This window comes from Panthera tigris, chromosome F3, assembly GCF_018350195.1.
Source record: "Panthera tigris isolate Pti1 chromosome F3, P.tigris_Pti1_mat1.1, whole genome shotgun sequence".
NCBI classification, from domain to species: Eukaryota; Metazoa; Chordata; class Mammalia; order Carnivora; family Felidae; genus Panthera; species Panthera tigris.
In genome coordinates, this window is record NC_056678.1 from 27683957 (window position 1) to 27700218 (window position 16262).

Consider the following 16262-nt stretch of genomic DNA (forward strand, 5'->3'; position numbering starts at 1 on the left):
TCCCGTTTCTCCACATCCTCTCCAGCATCTATAGTCTCCTGATCTGTTCATTTTGGCCACTCTGACTGGCGTGAAGTGATATCTGAGTGTGGTTTTGATTTGTATTTCCCTGATAAGGAGCGACGTTGAACATCTTTTCAGGTGCCTGTTGGCCATCCGGATGTCTTCTTTAGAGAAGTGTCTATTCATGTTTTCTGCCCATTTCTTCACTGGGTTATTTGTTTTTCGGGTGTGGAGTTTGGTGAGCTCTTTATAGATTTTGGATACTAGCCCTTTGCCCGATATGTCATTTGCAAACATCTTTTCCCATTCCGTTGGTTGCCTTTTAGTTTTGTTGGTTGTTTCCTTTGCTGTGCAGAAGCTTTTTATCTTCATAAGGTCCCAGTAATTCACTTTTGCTTTTAATTCCCTTGTATGGCCACTTATTTCTTAATGGAACATGCATCTGATGCTTTTAAAATTTTATTTTTTGTTATTTTTTTAATGTTTATTTATTCATTTTGAGAGAGAGAGAGAGAGAGAGAGAGAGAGAATGCACATGAGCAGGAGAGGGGCAGAGAGATGGGAAGAGAGAGAATCCCAAGCAGGTTCTGCACTGTCAGAGAACCTTGAGATCATGACCTGAGCCGAGACCAAGAGTTGGGTGCTTAACTGACTGAGCCACCCAGGTGCCCCTTAACCCTTTTCTTTTTCTTTTTTTTTTTTTTGTTTTTCATTTTTTTTTGTAGTGAATATATTTGAATTACAATTATCATGCACTTTTTCTCCCAACTGGATTGTAAGTTCCTAGAGGACAGAAATATACCTATACTTCATTTGTTCCCCACAGTGTTGACAAGTATCTGTCAGATAAATACATCAGTGAACTGGGGGGGTGGCTCAGTTGGTTGAGCATCTGACTATTGATTTCTGCATGGGGCCTGCTTGGGATTCTCTTTCTCTCTGCCCCTCTCTCCAGCTCATGCTCTCTTTCTCTCTCTCTCTCTCTTAAAAAAATATACCTTGGGGCACCTGGGTGGCTCAGTTGGTTGAGCATCCAACTTTGGCTCAGGTCATGATCTCACAGTTCATGGGTTTGAGCCCCGTGTCGGGCTCTGTGCTGACAGGTCAGAGCCTGGAGCCTGCTTCGGATTCTGTGTCTCCCTCTCTCCCTGCCCCTCCCTTGCTCTCACTCTCTCTCTCTTTCAAAAATAAATAAACATTAAAACTTTTTTTAATTAAAAAAATACATTAGTAAACTGATATTTTTATCTTATTTGACCATAAAAGCTTTATCCTCAGTGATATTTTCCTATGTTACTTCCATTGTGGTTTTGGTCAGCTGACCTGGCAAGCAGAGGAATTAATTTGTTTGTTTAAGAAACTAACTTTAAGGGCACCTGGGTGGCTCAGTACATTAAGCAACCGACTTCAGCTCAGGTCATGACCTTAAGTTTATGGGTTCAAGCCCCACATCTGGCTCTGTGCTGACAGCTCAGAGCCTAGAGCCTGCTTTGGATTCTGTGTCTCCCTCTCTCTCTATCCTTCCCCTGCTCACACTCTGTCTGTCTGTCTCTCTCTCTCCCTCTCTCAAAAATAAATTTAAAAAAAACATTAAAAAAAAGAAACTAATTTTAGAAGAGACACTCAGTTGTGCTCAGGTTGTATTTATAGGAAGCAACCTTTGAAACTTTCAATAAATATCATCTATTAACTCCCTCCTCCCCTGCAAGCTTTATTGGAGCTTGCTCATGAAATATAGGAATCCACTGACACACAGGCTTGTGTCATGGAAACTTGATCAAGGCAGAAGGGCCCAAAAGTGACCCTAACCACAGACAGGCCCATCAGGCGACCCACCTCAAAATATCCACAGTCCCTAACTAACCAATGGGTTACTTATAACCAGGCACAGTTATGGAAAAAGGGAAAATTCCATAAGTCACCATACCTCCTCATCTTCCCTCCTATAAAACAGCCCCCACCAACTGTGTCATCATTGCTAACGGCCTCTCCTCTGCTCTTGTGCCCGCTGCTCCCTTATGGTATATTCAATAAACATCTATCTCCTTTGTTGTGTCCTGGGTGAGTCTTTTCACTGCCTACACCACCAGCTTCCACCCAGTCGGTGCCCCCATCTGATCCGACAGGCAACACGTTAAGTAGTATTGAAAAGTGGCTGACAAATGATACACATTTAGTAAGGGTGGGGTCCCCGTTGCTAATGTATTTGGATCAGCTCCCCTAATAATTTTACCTCAAATGAAAAAGAGAAGTCAAGCTCTTTGGGGCACCTGGGTGGCTGAGTCTTGATTTGGGCTCAGGTCATGATCTCGTTGATTATGGGATTGAGCCCCACATCAGGTTCTGTACTGAGTGTGGAGTCTGCTTAAGAGTCTCTCTCTTCTTTCTCCCTCAGCCTCACGTGTTTGTATGCCGAAGTGCTCGCTCTCTTTCTCAAAAGAAAACAAAAAAAACAAAAAAAACAACAGTCCAGCTCTAAGAATAAGATCCAAGTGGGGGACAGCAATCATGCTTCAGGCAGCAAAGCTGGTCATTGGGAGATTAGTGTATGACTTTGCCTTGAAGGGCTCTCTCTCTTTTTGAATGACAGATCATGGCCTTCTTGGAAAAGTGCTCTGCCACATTCTTTTTTTTTTTTTTTTAACGTTTATTTATTTTTGAGACAGAGAGAGACAGAGCATGAATGGGGGAGGGTCAGAGAGAGGGAGACACAGAATCCGAAACAGGCTCCAGGCTCTGAGCTGTCAGCACAGAGCCCCACGCGGGGCTCAAACTCATGGACCGCGAGATCATGACCTGAGCAGAAGTCAGACGCTTAACCGACTAAGCCACACAGGCGCCCCTGCCACATTCTTATTGATAAGCTTTCAAAAAAGAACAGAGCAGTGGGGAAGAAAGGAGGGGCCAGTGGGAGCCCAGACACCTTCACGGGCAGATGGGGACTTGCTCCCTTTGACTCGGGAGCAGTCTGGTTTATTGAATTTCAGTTCTGAAGATATCCTGTATGGTTGCCTGGTACTTCTGGTCTGCTCCCTCAATATTCTTTTCTCCTCCTTCTCTTACACGTTTCCCTCAACACCTCCCTCCGTCGGATCTGCTGGAACGCCCCCTTTCCTTACTTTACTTGAAAAAAAAAATGTATTACATTGTCAAATAAATCAGTGTTCAACTGGTGTACTTGAGAATAGCTGAAAAAGCCTTTTGTCTCTGGACAGAAGATGCTTAGAAAAATCTCACCCCATTATCTTCCAGGTAATTTGTCTTTTAAACACCTTTCTTCCATAGAGAACATTGCAAATGGCAGTGAAAAGAGAGATGGTTCATTTAGAAGACACAGTGATAGTATAACAGTATTTTCTTAGGGTATTAATTAATGAACCTGTAATCGCTAAACTTAAATCACATAAAATGGAAGGTATGAAACTTTTTTTGAAAAGAAGCTTTGCACCTATCTCATTCCCCCAAATAGCCATCTCTAATGATTCCCTCAAGTACTGTAGGAAAGACCTGCCATTTACAAAATGCTTTTGCTTATATTTTCTTATTTCGTCATTATGCATTAAGCACAATGGGCATTCCCCCTCATTTTCTAAATGCAGATGCCCAGACAAGGTTAGGTGACCTACTCAAGGTCACCCAGCTCCCTGCTGCTCAGTGGCTCCCTGCTAGTTCTCTGCATGCTCCCATCTCCGTGCTGCATTCTGTTGTTTAAAACAAAATGGAAAACAACGTATTACTCCTGGCACTATCTTGGGGCTAGGTTATACTTGGCCTAGCTTTGCACCTAGGCACCCTTTGAAATGTGATTCTGAGCTGCGAAAAGGGCTATTTTAATACCCCCGGAGTGAGGCTTAGTTGAATTTTTCCTAGTATGTGCCTGTGACTAAGAGAACACAATGTCTCAAGTGGTTGTTCCTTCAGCACTTTGGTAACATTTGTTTTGCTAAAATCATGAAGTGACAATCACTCTCCTTTCTAAACACACTGGAAATGTATAGTCACCATTTCAGAAAGGGGGGTGGGTCACAAATTATTTTTAAAAGATGATACATAAAGAAGAACTTCCCATAAGTTTTGGGTTAGAGGCAGCTAATATTCCTCAATAGAAAACACTGTGAAAAACAACAACATTTTCAGTAGAAAATACCAGAAAAGCAAAAAATCTTCCCACTGAACATCTTGGAGGTGGAACTACCTCACCACCTTTAACACATACCCAGAAATTCCCAAATGCAGGATCCCAAATGCAGGATCCCAAATGCAGGAGGGCACTGCACCTTAAAACACACCCCACCCCCACAGCAACTGCCTATGTACCGTCACAAAGCCATTTGTGTAGGTAATGTTACCAGGATTAGTTTCCTCAGAGACATTTCCTGGCTCCAAATAGCTTTAAAGGATTTTAAAACAGCATAAAAGTTGGTGATCAATTATGACAAAGCAAACTGGCTGCTGACACTGTGCTTAGTAATTGAGGTAAGGTTTGACCAGGTTATTTTCAGGATTTCCAAAGAACAGACTTCTGTACAACAGCATTAAATAAATGGAGTTTCCAGCAAGCAAGGGTGAGAATTTTGTCGAGGTTCAAGTTCATACTGGGCTCAGGAATTCTCACCTCCTCAGCGTCACTGGGCACTGACATCACAGGCATATTTTCTATACTGAGAATTTGGGTCTCGCTTTATTTTTGCAGTTTTTAAGAAAAGAAAAAGAAATAATAACCTGTTAGGTGCCCACTATTATGTAGCAGCTGTAAAGAAAGCCAAGGGGATGACTCATTGTCCCTTGAACACATCATGCACATTCCAGCCCCCGCATCTCTGCTCATGTGCTTCTCACGATGCCCTTGCCCCTCCTGGCCTGCTGAGGAAGGCTACGTGCCTGCAAGCATCATCTCTGGCTCAACTTGTCTTTCTTTCCCAGGTAGAGCAGTGCTGTCTGCCTCCTCTGAGCTTTTGTAGTCCTCACTGTTTGCAGGACACATATACAGCGTATCCTCTCTGGTATGGATAATTCTCTTTTTATTCCCTACCTCTGGAAATGGGCTGTAAATTCCATCAGTGAAGTGTACCTTTCTTCCTTTCCTTTCTTTTGTTTAAGAAAAATTGCCCTGATAGTGTGCCTCATACCAAACAAGTACTCAAAGTAATCTCTTGATTGGTTCACGAATCCAAATCTCTCAGTGCTTGGAGGAGTATAGATTTAGTTTGGGTGGCAGAGTTCTTGGTTTTCACCATTGCCTGATTTAAGGTCTCTGTTGGACTGTGGATTCGTGTTACAGTGTTTCAGAGCAAGGTCAGGGAGGGGAACCTCAGTGTTTTCATCACAACTCCATTTGAATGTGTGCTCCCTTATCTGTGGCTGTTATCCCAACCAGTGGCAAGGACGTAATTAAAGAGTCACGAAGATTCAGGCAGGCTGAGTGTCCTGGCTTAATGGAGGGCCAAGCTCAGCTCCAAGAAGGCTAAGGAAATAAGAGGAAGAAGATACAGTTTCAGGTTAGGAAGAGTCCTCTCCTAGGGCCACCAAGAAAACACCTGGGAGATTCCGTGTAAGAGTTAAAGATCCTGTTGTTGCCTTTTCTATGGGGCTGGGTTCACCTGCTTCAAGAAGGAAGTGGGGAAAATGGATCCAAGTTCCTGGTATTAAATGAGGCTTTTCTGTAGAAGAGCTGACAAAGCAGAGAAATTGGGAGGAGGGGAGTAGAGACAGCAGAAAGTTATCTAGAAGAGCAGTGAGGGGGGACAATGGAGTGGAAAGGAGATCAGAGTGGATGTGAAATTATCTCAGGAGAGGGAGTGTTGTTGTTGGGAGAGAGCTGTTGGGGAAAGGATTCAATTGCATGGACAAAAATGTCAGGGAAATTTTTACCTGACTCCACAGAAAGCTTTGCTGAGTTAAGGGGCGAGTAATAGATTTGAATTCTGACGACCTAAGGCTATGTGCACAATCCGGCTGTGCAAGGAGGCAGCAAATGCCTCAGTGTAGAGCATGGACTTAGAGTACGTGGAACTGTGTTCAAATCTCAGCTATGTGTCCCTGGCCAGGTTACCGTTTCTGAGCCTCCGTTTCCTCATCTGTAAAATAAATGTGTCTCCTGCAGTGTTATTGGGAGTATTAAATGAGATCATGTAAACGGTGGGTGAAGTCCCTGGCATTTAGTAAATGGTAGTGCCATCTGTATATGGGATGGAACAGAAGGATGGCATATTTCATGATCTCTTTTTTAAGCAAACCCTGGCTTTGGGGCACCCTGAGAGTGCCAAGGAGGGACCCAGAGAGAAATTCCTTGTGGAGGGAATGGCCAATGCAATTCTAGGAATAATGATGGCTAATGTTGCATTTGAAATTATTTCCTGCCCCAGGCTCTAATAGCTCTGTCTGCCCTCATCCGCCACAGCCTCTTCAGAAAACTTTGTTATGTGCAACTGCTTTGTGTTAGTGGTGTTTAGCAACAGAAAGGAGACAGGTCATTTGGCTACCTCCAGTGGGAAGGTAGAAAGCAAGCAGCAAGGACCGAGCAGGAAGCTGGAGTTCACAGCCAGAGGTGGTGGATTCATTAAGGAGCGTAGTAATTCCACAGTGAGTATCAAAGGAAAGAGCAGCCTCAGAAGGGAAGCAGGCTTGATAACGTCCAGGTTACACTAATACATGCGTAACTGTCCCTGGAAGAAATCGGGAAGCACCTCTAGTTATTGGACTAACCAACCCAGAGCCAAGAGCTGATATGAATGAAGTCTTTCCTGGGCCCTCTGCTATCACTTACTGATTAAGTTAGGTCAAGCTGACTCACCTGGAGTGGCTCTAGCACATTCTAGTTAATCTGGACCCGCTAAATTTGCACAGCCAGGATCTCTGAGTGTCGGTTGTAACTCCAGGCACTCCTTCTTCTCCTCTGTGCCACAGGAAGGTTTCCCCAGGTCGCCAGCCTCAGGGACAGACAGGATGCAAATGAGGAATAGCACAAAAATGGTTTGGCTCCAAATGGGGAAGGCCTTCTAGGATGGCTCACAACTGCTGTCATGTTGTGCTCACCACGGCAGTGACTCTCCCATAATTCTCGGGACCCCTCAGATAATTGCCCCAGCCACCAGAGGCCATAGCCCTTACCCACTGGCTAGCCTCCACGGCAGTCCCCTTACACACAGAAGCTTCCTTTGCTGCAGGCAGGCTATTCTTAAGCGCTAACTCCTTCCCACGGTACTGTTGAGCCTCCTCACATTGCCCATGACATCCTCTTGACGGTAAGCAGCCCTGTCAAGGGCAATAGCTGAACTGCCGCCATTCATCATTTCCTATCTCTTTAAATAACACCTGTTCACCCACACAAGTGGCTTCACTGCCATTTGCAAGCATCTGCCGTAAGTTTCCAGAATTTCTCCAGACCACCCATCCCTCACTTGCTCACTTTGCTACTCGTTTGTTATTCCTAGCTTTCCTATCAGTGACCACACCCTTCCTACCAGCTTTCTCCTCCCCAGTCTGGTTCTGTCCCCAAGCTTTTGTCCTTCACTTTGGAACCGATTGTGCTGGCTTCCAACCCCTTCACTCCTCTGGACAGAATCCAGGTTTTCATCTGCCTCAGATACCTACAGCCTCACTAAAACCTTTAACACTCCAAGCAGGGAAAAAATATATAAACCATAATGTTAAAGTTATAAACCAGGAAATAAATATAAATGCCAACACATTAGATGATGACTATTAAAAAGACTTTTCTGAGGGGCACCTGGGTGGCTCAGTCGGTTAAGCATCCGACTTCTGCTCAGGTCATGATCTCACGGTCCGTGAGTTCGAGCCCCACGTCGGGCTCTGTGCTGACAGCTCAGAGCCTGGAGCCTGTTTTGGATTCTGTGTCTCCCTCTCTCTCTGACCCTCCCCCGTTCATGCTCTGTCTCTCTCTGTCTCAAAAATAAATAAACGTTAAAAAAAAAAATTACAAAAAAAAAAAAAGATTGTTCTGAACTGTCAAATGTTTCTCCTGCCCAAATGTTCTGAAGGCCCAATTTGCTGGCACTCAGAGTCTGCCTGATGGTGAAGCACACGTGCTCCCCCCCACTCCCACCCCACACCTGGTGGCTCGCCCCCCAGCTTGCTTCTAGCTCCTTCCCTCCATAAAATGGCCTCTTCTCGTTTCTCCCCATCCGTCCCGGTGTGTGTATCTGTTTTGTCTCTTTAACGCATTCTCAATGAATTGATTGCTACTTATTGCTTTTTCAACAAAGATGACTAAAATGTCAAGTGATAAGCACTGCACTAGAGATATGTGTTGATTCTACCCGACAGTCACTCCCTCCTGTAGCCAGGTCCAGGAGGTGACCGCAGGGACCAGGAGAAAAATTTAAGCAACAGGCTGTAACAATTGTTCTGACCCTGAGCAAATTTACGTGGGTCACCAGAACATCCATCATTTCTCACTGCAAGTGTTTTTTAATGCCAGTAGCGATGGTTATGCATAATTTATTATCTAATTGACTTGACCGAAAAGGCCATGAGAGAAATAACAAGCATACCCAGAAGGACCCCCCTCCCTCCCTCCTGTCCTGCCTGTGTTCTTTTGCCTTATTTCTTTTTTATTTTTTGTATCCAAAGTGCATTTAAAATGGGTTTGCTTTTTATCTGTAACTCAAAATCTTTATCTCATGACCTCATTTTTTTGGCACAACCCTCCCTAAGCTCCTTCTCAGACCTTCTCTGAACCGAGCCATATGTGGCTCTGCCTTTATTTCAACTGCAAGCAGTTTCTCAGAATAGTATCATTAGCGAGGAGGACCCCTCTCTGCCAGGGAACCCGGGATGGTGTCTGCTCGCCTCGGCAATGCAGCCCTTCTGGAACTTTAACTTTGCCTTTTAAAATATTTTGTGTACAAGCTCTCTGTACTCTTGGCCTACCCCCTTGTTTTCCTTCCAGGTCTCAGTGACCGATCTGCTTTCCCCTTAATTTACTCATTTACTTCATTTTATGTCTTCTAACCTGGATACTTTCAGAGCAGTGTCTCCAGACTTTTCTCCTTGCTCATCACTGTTTACTCCATGATAGACATAGGTGCTACAGGAAGTGAGGGGAGCCAGCCCATCTAATATTTCGGAGATGATTTAGAGATTTTACTCAAGAAGAGATATTAAGGAGGGTCTCAAGATGGACAGTGTGGGTGAAGAGCAGGTGGAAGAAACAAAGCCTCTGTGAATGAGGATTATATTCATTTTCTTGTGGCTGCTGTAGCAAAGTACCACAAACTGGGTGGCTTAAAACAATAAAAATTTATTGCCTCAGTTCTGGATGATACAAGTCCAAAATCAAGTTAGTAGGGTCATGCTTCCTCTGAAACCTGCAGAGGGGAATTCTTCCTCACCTCTTTCAGCTTCTGCTGGTTTCCAGGCATTCCTTGGCTTGTAGCCCCATCACTCAAGTTTTCTGCCTTCCTTACTTGTCACACAATATGCTATTTGTGTGTCTTTGTGTCCACATGACCATCCTTCAAGGACACCAGTCATACTGGAGTAGGGGCCAGCCCTACTCCAGTATGAACTCATCTTAGCCAGTGATATCTGCCACCACCCCAAGTTCAAATAAGGTCACATTCTGAGGCTTTGGGTGTTCGGATCTCAACGTATCTTTTGGGGGAGGGACACAATTCAATGAGGAGCATGACCATTTGGAGAAAAGTCAGTGGTTCAGTTTGGCTGAGAAGTTGACTATGATTAGGGAGTAATGGGAGATGAAAACAATCTAGCAACTAAAATAATTAGAGAGTAAAACTGTGGACTTATTAGCTTAGTTTAATACTGAGAAATTCTCTCCATCTCTCATTCCAGTCCAGCACCTTACAATTTTTGCAACTGGTCAAAAGAAAGAGAGCTACCATGCAGGTAAGCCAATAATGTCTTCTCTATCTCTCTGTCGTTCCTTTGTTTATTAATCCAATAGTATTTATTGAGCCCCATGTGTGAGGAACCATCCCAGATGATGGTTCGGTGGCAAACAAGACAAACCTAACTTCTGCTCTTCTGGAAACACAACTCAAAGTGTGATCTTACTCATCTCCACCTATGACCTTTTTCATCAACATGTAAAAATGTTTGAAAGGAATTCCAAGGTAGAAAAATTAAAAATGGGCAGGTGGCAAAATGCAAAACAAAACAGGAAATCATTTTAAAAGTAGAAAATAAGTAAATACACCCCAGGTAGGTGGCAAGCATGTGCAAAGCTCTTTCTATGTCAAGGCCAATGGCCTTAACGTATTATAAGGTATCAGATAACTAATTCCTCCAAACTGCTGAGGCATGCTTGTCATTCCCATATTGAAAACTGGAAATCTTCAACTGCCCCTCCTGGAAGGTGACAATGTAACACACTGCCCAATACTCAGCCACCTGCTGAAGTTTAAAAGGCACAGTGGGAAATACATAGCTATTTCTTCCATACATTAGGAATAATTGGACCATGCCTGGACAAGCACAATGAGTTGGACGCAAGCCTTCAATTCTAATCTGGCAGCACACTTGTTGATAAATTGCAAAACGTCTCCTGGTTTCCATGGAAAAAAAGGAAGGTACTGTGGACATGCATCTCAGTGCAATTATGTTCACTATAGTTAATATTTTCCATAAACTATAGATGGTCTCTGGATTGGGCAATATTTGCAGAAATTATATTATAATACTATCAAATACTACATAGAATGAACTTTCAAAGGAATAATGTATGAGGCAACAGCACATCTCTTATCATTCAGCAAGTGACCTTATCTGGCAGGGTTTTTTTTTTCATTTAATAGTATGTTTTCACAAAAGGTAGGGAAGAAGAAAAGAAAAAAAAAAACCAAACAACCAGTAAGATAGTGAATGTCACTTGAGATATTCACAAATAGTCTGGCATTCATCTCTTTCTAAGAACATAATAGGACTGTATTTCTCTGCCCCCTTTCAAGTTAGGTATGACCATGTAACTTACTTTGGCTGATGAAATGGGTACAGAAGTGATGTCATTCCTTACTGAAACCTTTCAGAACCAGTGCACAGTTTGTTACATTCTCCTATTTTGCTGCTTTAGAGGTTATGGAAGTAAGTGTCAAGGTGAGTCCTCTCAGGATGGCTCTCTTGATGACACTGATGAGCAGAGAAACAGAGTGTGGGTGAAATCACAGATTTATAGGATTAAGACATTGAAGCTTAGGGTTTTTTTATTACTGTCGCATAACCTATCCTGTTGTGATTGAAATCAGCAGCAAATTCTTCGTGTCCATTTCTACTAACCAACTAGTCAACACCTTTAGTGTTAATGGGGAGAGTTCTCAGATGGGTGGATGGTGCCCCCTAAAGGGAATTCTTTTGGATGTGCACCTGTCAGGGTGGATCTGTCAGGGAGACCAAGGTTGGGCTCCAGATAGATTGTAAGGCTTTAGTAGGAAGATACTAGAATACGTTTATTTTAATTACTCAGTTGTAATAAATGCTTTGGATAACTATGAAATATTTCAATATGATATGATTTCAATGTGATTTTATTCTAGTCAATACTCAGCAGTGAAGTTCCAAGAATATTATGATGAACAAAGGGACAAAGGAAAAAGATGGAAAACCATAGTCAACAGAATATCATGTTAATAGATGGACGTAGCCATTGACTTAATGTCAAATTCATCCATCTCTCTCTTTTCTATTCTTAACTCCCTTAGTTAAGTCAATCTAACCACCCGTTTTCAATCCAGAATTCTACTCTTACACTTCTACAATGACTATCATAGCTACCTAAGATTACTTTTGGGACAAAGCAGGGTACAAATGGAGGAATAGACAATTCCTTTATCCTAGGGAACTGTGAGGTTTGCTTTACCATGGCTTTATCACTTCACCCCTAACTCCTTTTTCCCTCCCTGCCTCCTAATCAATTCCCTTTATGCCAAACCACTCTCTTACAAGTGTGCTCTGATGGCTTTTCTCACATGGTTTCACTCATCTGCAAAGCCCTTCTTGCTCTTTTTTTCCTATTCAAATCTGACCATCCCTCAAGGCTCAGCTGCCATCTCCATGAAGTTCTGGAACTTCCTGATGTCTTTATTAGCATTCCTCTTTTCTAAATTCCTGTAGCAGTAACAGTCTGCAGTACATCATTTCGTTCTTAATTATATAATGGTTCACCCCTGTTTTGGGTGCCCTTGTTGTGTCCCCCAGTCACTTTTTGGGGTTGTGTGCAACTCAAGACTTCTCTCTCTCATCCTTTCTTTCTCTGTCTTATGTCTTTTCATAAAAAACACCCTGCACCATGCACAGAAACACAAAAATGAAATAGGCCTTACTATTAAAAACAAAAGAGCATGACAACTTAATGTAACCAAAATAATTCAAATAGTACCTTCACTTATGATTGATAACATGCCCTTCTGAAAAGTTAGGTCTATGTAAGATGACGATTACACGGAAGCTATTTTACTGTGCAGAAGCTAGCAAAGGACAAATTACATATTTAAGATAAAATATTACATGTGGACTTCATTTTCATCTTCTTGATATTTTATATGAAATTGAGATTCTTTGAATCATTTACAAAACATGTCAATTAAAAAGAGATTTCAGGAACTTTTGCTAATGTGTTAGGCTTTTGGTTTTACCAAGCACAAATGTAGGCTCAATGCCTTTTTTTTCCTTTTCAAATATTTTATTTACTTTTTGAGATAGAGTGTAAGCAGGGGAGGGGCAGAGAGAGAGAAGGGGACAGAGGATCCAAAGCTGGCTGACAGCAGCGAGCGTGATGTGGGGCTTGAACTCACGAAATGAACCACGAGATCATGACCTGAGCCCAAGTAGGATGCTCAACCAATTGAGCCAAGCAGATGCCCCGGTTCAATGCCTTTTTTAAAAAAAAAGTTTTATTTTATTTATTTATGTATTTATGTATGTATGTATGTATGTATGTATTTATTTTGAGAGAGAGAAAGGGAGAATGCGCATGTGAGCTGGGCGGGGGGGGGGGGGGGGGGGGGGGAAGCAGAGAGACAGGGAGAGAAAGAATCAGAAGCAGGCTCTGTTATCAGTGCAGTTCTCGAATTCGAGAACGGTGAGATCATGACCGAGTCAGAATCAAGAGTCAGATATTTAACAGACTGAGCCACCCAAATGCCCCAGGCTCAATGCCTTTGGTGATTGTATATACCTGTACACTCATAGAATCAGAAATGGTAACTAACATGTGGTCAGTTGTCAATAAATTCTTGTTGATTATTCACCTTCACTATAAAGTGCTTTGATTTTTTTTGACAAAGCCTTTTGGACCTGAGCTCTGGCTTTCATATGCTAATATATGTATAATACATACATATCCATGTATTTTAGTTTTAAGTGATTTGAATTATGTGTGTACTTAAAGCCTTTTTGGCAAAACTAGGAAAAATTGAATACAGAGGACTACATGTTAGTTGTCATTTGTTAATTTTCTTAAGTATGAGAATGGCATTATGCTTTTAGGTTTTGAAGTACCGTGATGTCTGTAACTGATTTTCAAATGGTTCATCAGAAAATTATAGGTAGGTAGATAGATAAAGCAAATATGGAAAAATGTTAACAATTGTTGAATTCAGGGGATAGACAGTTGGGTGATTCTTTACTATTCTTACAATTTTTCTGTATATTTGAAAATGTTAATAATAAACAATTGATTAAAGAAAACTTGCTATCATGAGAAAAATCAGAAGCAGGAACATTAATATTCAGACCAATTATAATAGCCAGTGATGTGGATGTGCATACATGAATTGTGTGACGGAATCTCTGTTACTAAGGTTTATCGTGCTGTTATTTCTGAGCAATACTTGATGAATTCTAATAAATAGATGTTACTATTTGCTTGACCCATTTGGGGGATCAGGAATAGAGGTTTAATTCTACAGTCAAAACAATGGCTTAAAGGTATACACGATCATTTGACATTTCAAGAGATGGAAGTTAAAAACTTACAATCAGGCTTCAATCAGAAAAATAAACGGGTAATTTAATTTTTAATATAAAGATGTTTTTGGAAAAAAATGATACATTGCAAACTACTTGAATGTTATTTTCTCTTTTTAAGGTAATATAAACAAAACTGGTTAATGTGATTATATCTGCCTGACCAGATTTTCTTGATGATAAAAACCATTCCTGGTTTTTTATTACTAATGTCTGATGAACTCTTGCAAGCATTTTTAAATGCCACAAAATTCATCAAAGTCATGATTTCTTCCAGGATGATGCTCAGCTGTGGATAATATCAACAACAATGGGACGAACAATTTTGATGAATGCAAACTGAAAGAAAATGCAGCATATGAAATTCACATTTTGGTATATTTTTATTTGCTAAGTCTTTTCAGCTTTAATAAACACATGTCAAGATATACCTACTAAATATTCTATCTTCTAATGTGCATTTTAGAATGTCAATTTTAAACTTAAAGTGCCCCCAAATATTTGGAAGAACAGGGTGAGGTGCAAGAACTGTTTTTTTTCAAGAAAAGAAAATCCAGCAACAAAAACAACAACCAACAACAATAAAGAGGGGGTAATGACGTAGATTCAGAGCTAAGCTTATCTCACTCTACACTGTATAACCTCTATTTCTTACTGTGACATTCAGAATAATAAGTGTACTCATTAGGACATTTTTAACCAAGCACATCTTAACAAAGTCTGTTTTCCTCTTCAATCTCAGTTCTTTGGTTCTAAGTCTAAAGAAGAAACACCATTAGGATTTGGCTTCTGTTCAAAATAAAGATATAATTACATAAAAAATTGCTCCATTCCTTTTCCAAGGTGGGTGTCTTTCCCAAACACGAAGACAAAGATACTCTAGCAAACCTCTGATCGGCAGAAAACAAACCTGGCTCTATGGTGCCATCATGTGGTCAATATCTATATTACACCTTCACTCCACCGGTGCCGCGCAAGATGGCAGCCACCTGGAATCTTAAACCACCTAGAGTAGTGTCAGTGGGTCAAACCCACAGGCCTCATTTTTCATATAAAGAAACTACATTTTATGGAGGTGCAGTGTGTTAGTTATGTTTTTGTTTTCTTAACCCTGTATTCTTCAACCTAGTAACTGTACCCAGAAAAAGATAACATTAACGAGATGGATACAAAAATGTTTAGTTTCTTAGTTCCAAGTTCAGTGATTCTTTCCTTAAAGATCTTTACTTTTAATGCACCTACACATAGTTCACATTAATTTCTGCCAATTGACTAATAGCTCCCTTTTAATTTAATGAATACTGAGCACCGTGTGTTTTAGTAGATATAAAAGGCCCAGACTATAGCATTGTGTGTCAACTATACTTCAGCAAAAATACATACATACATACATTTTAGGAGATCTGTGTGTTAGATCCACTTGGTCATCCACCTAAATATATCAGGCCTCATGCAAGTCACTCGATGTTTAAAGGGCTCCTTCCTCCTCTGCTCAACAAAGGACTTTTATGGGGGAGAATATCCAGCAAAAAAATCCTATCATTATTTTGTTTCAGCGTGCACCACGAGATTTAGTACTTAATTTTACTGTCTTATTTAATTTTATAATTTTTCTAATGAGTCCTAATCTTGTTTCTACAACTAAAATTTAAGTTATTTGATTGCAAGAATGATAGCAGATTCTCTGGCCTGTGGACTGTATTACATTACCTGAAAGGTTAATAGTCTGCATTTTAATAATTCAATGTCGATTAATTTTCAGCAAGTCAAAATAACAATGAAATTGTAAAACTATTTCACTACTTCACCTTCGTATTATACTAATATATAATATGCAGCACCATTGATGTACTAGTTAATATATTAACAACAACAACAACCAAAATGTTTCAAATGTGGGCCAGAAGTGAGCCATCACTACCCGCTTACTTGAGCCCACTGATTTTCTATATTACTCTGTGGTTCATTTTACCAAGCACAGTAGAATCTCTTCAGGACTGATATCTAAGAGTATGCTAGGCTTTTATTATTTAATCCTATTTTGCTTTGTGGCAGATGATTTGCCCTTGTATTTGAATTCATGTAATGCTAAGCAGCATTACACAAGGTTCTACCATTAAGTCAGTTTCTAAACCCACAAACACATCCTCCAGAAATCTCTGTTACTTACACTGAGTTAAGCCCATCCATTACCATCAAACATCCTCTACTAGGGGGGAGGGGTCTCAAAATTAATCAAAGTTTTTTTTAATTTTTAGTAGGAAATATCTAACTTCCTGAGAACTTGAGGATGTGTTTTCATTTGTTTGTTTGTT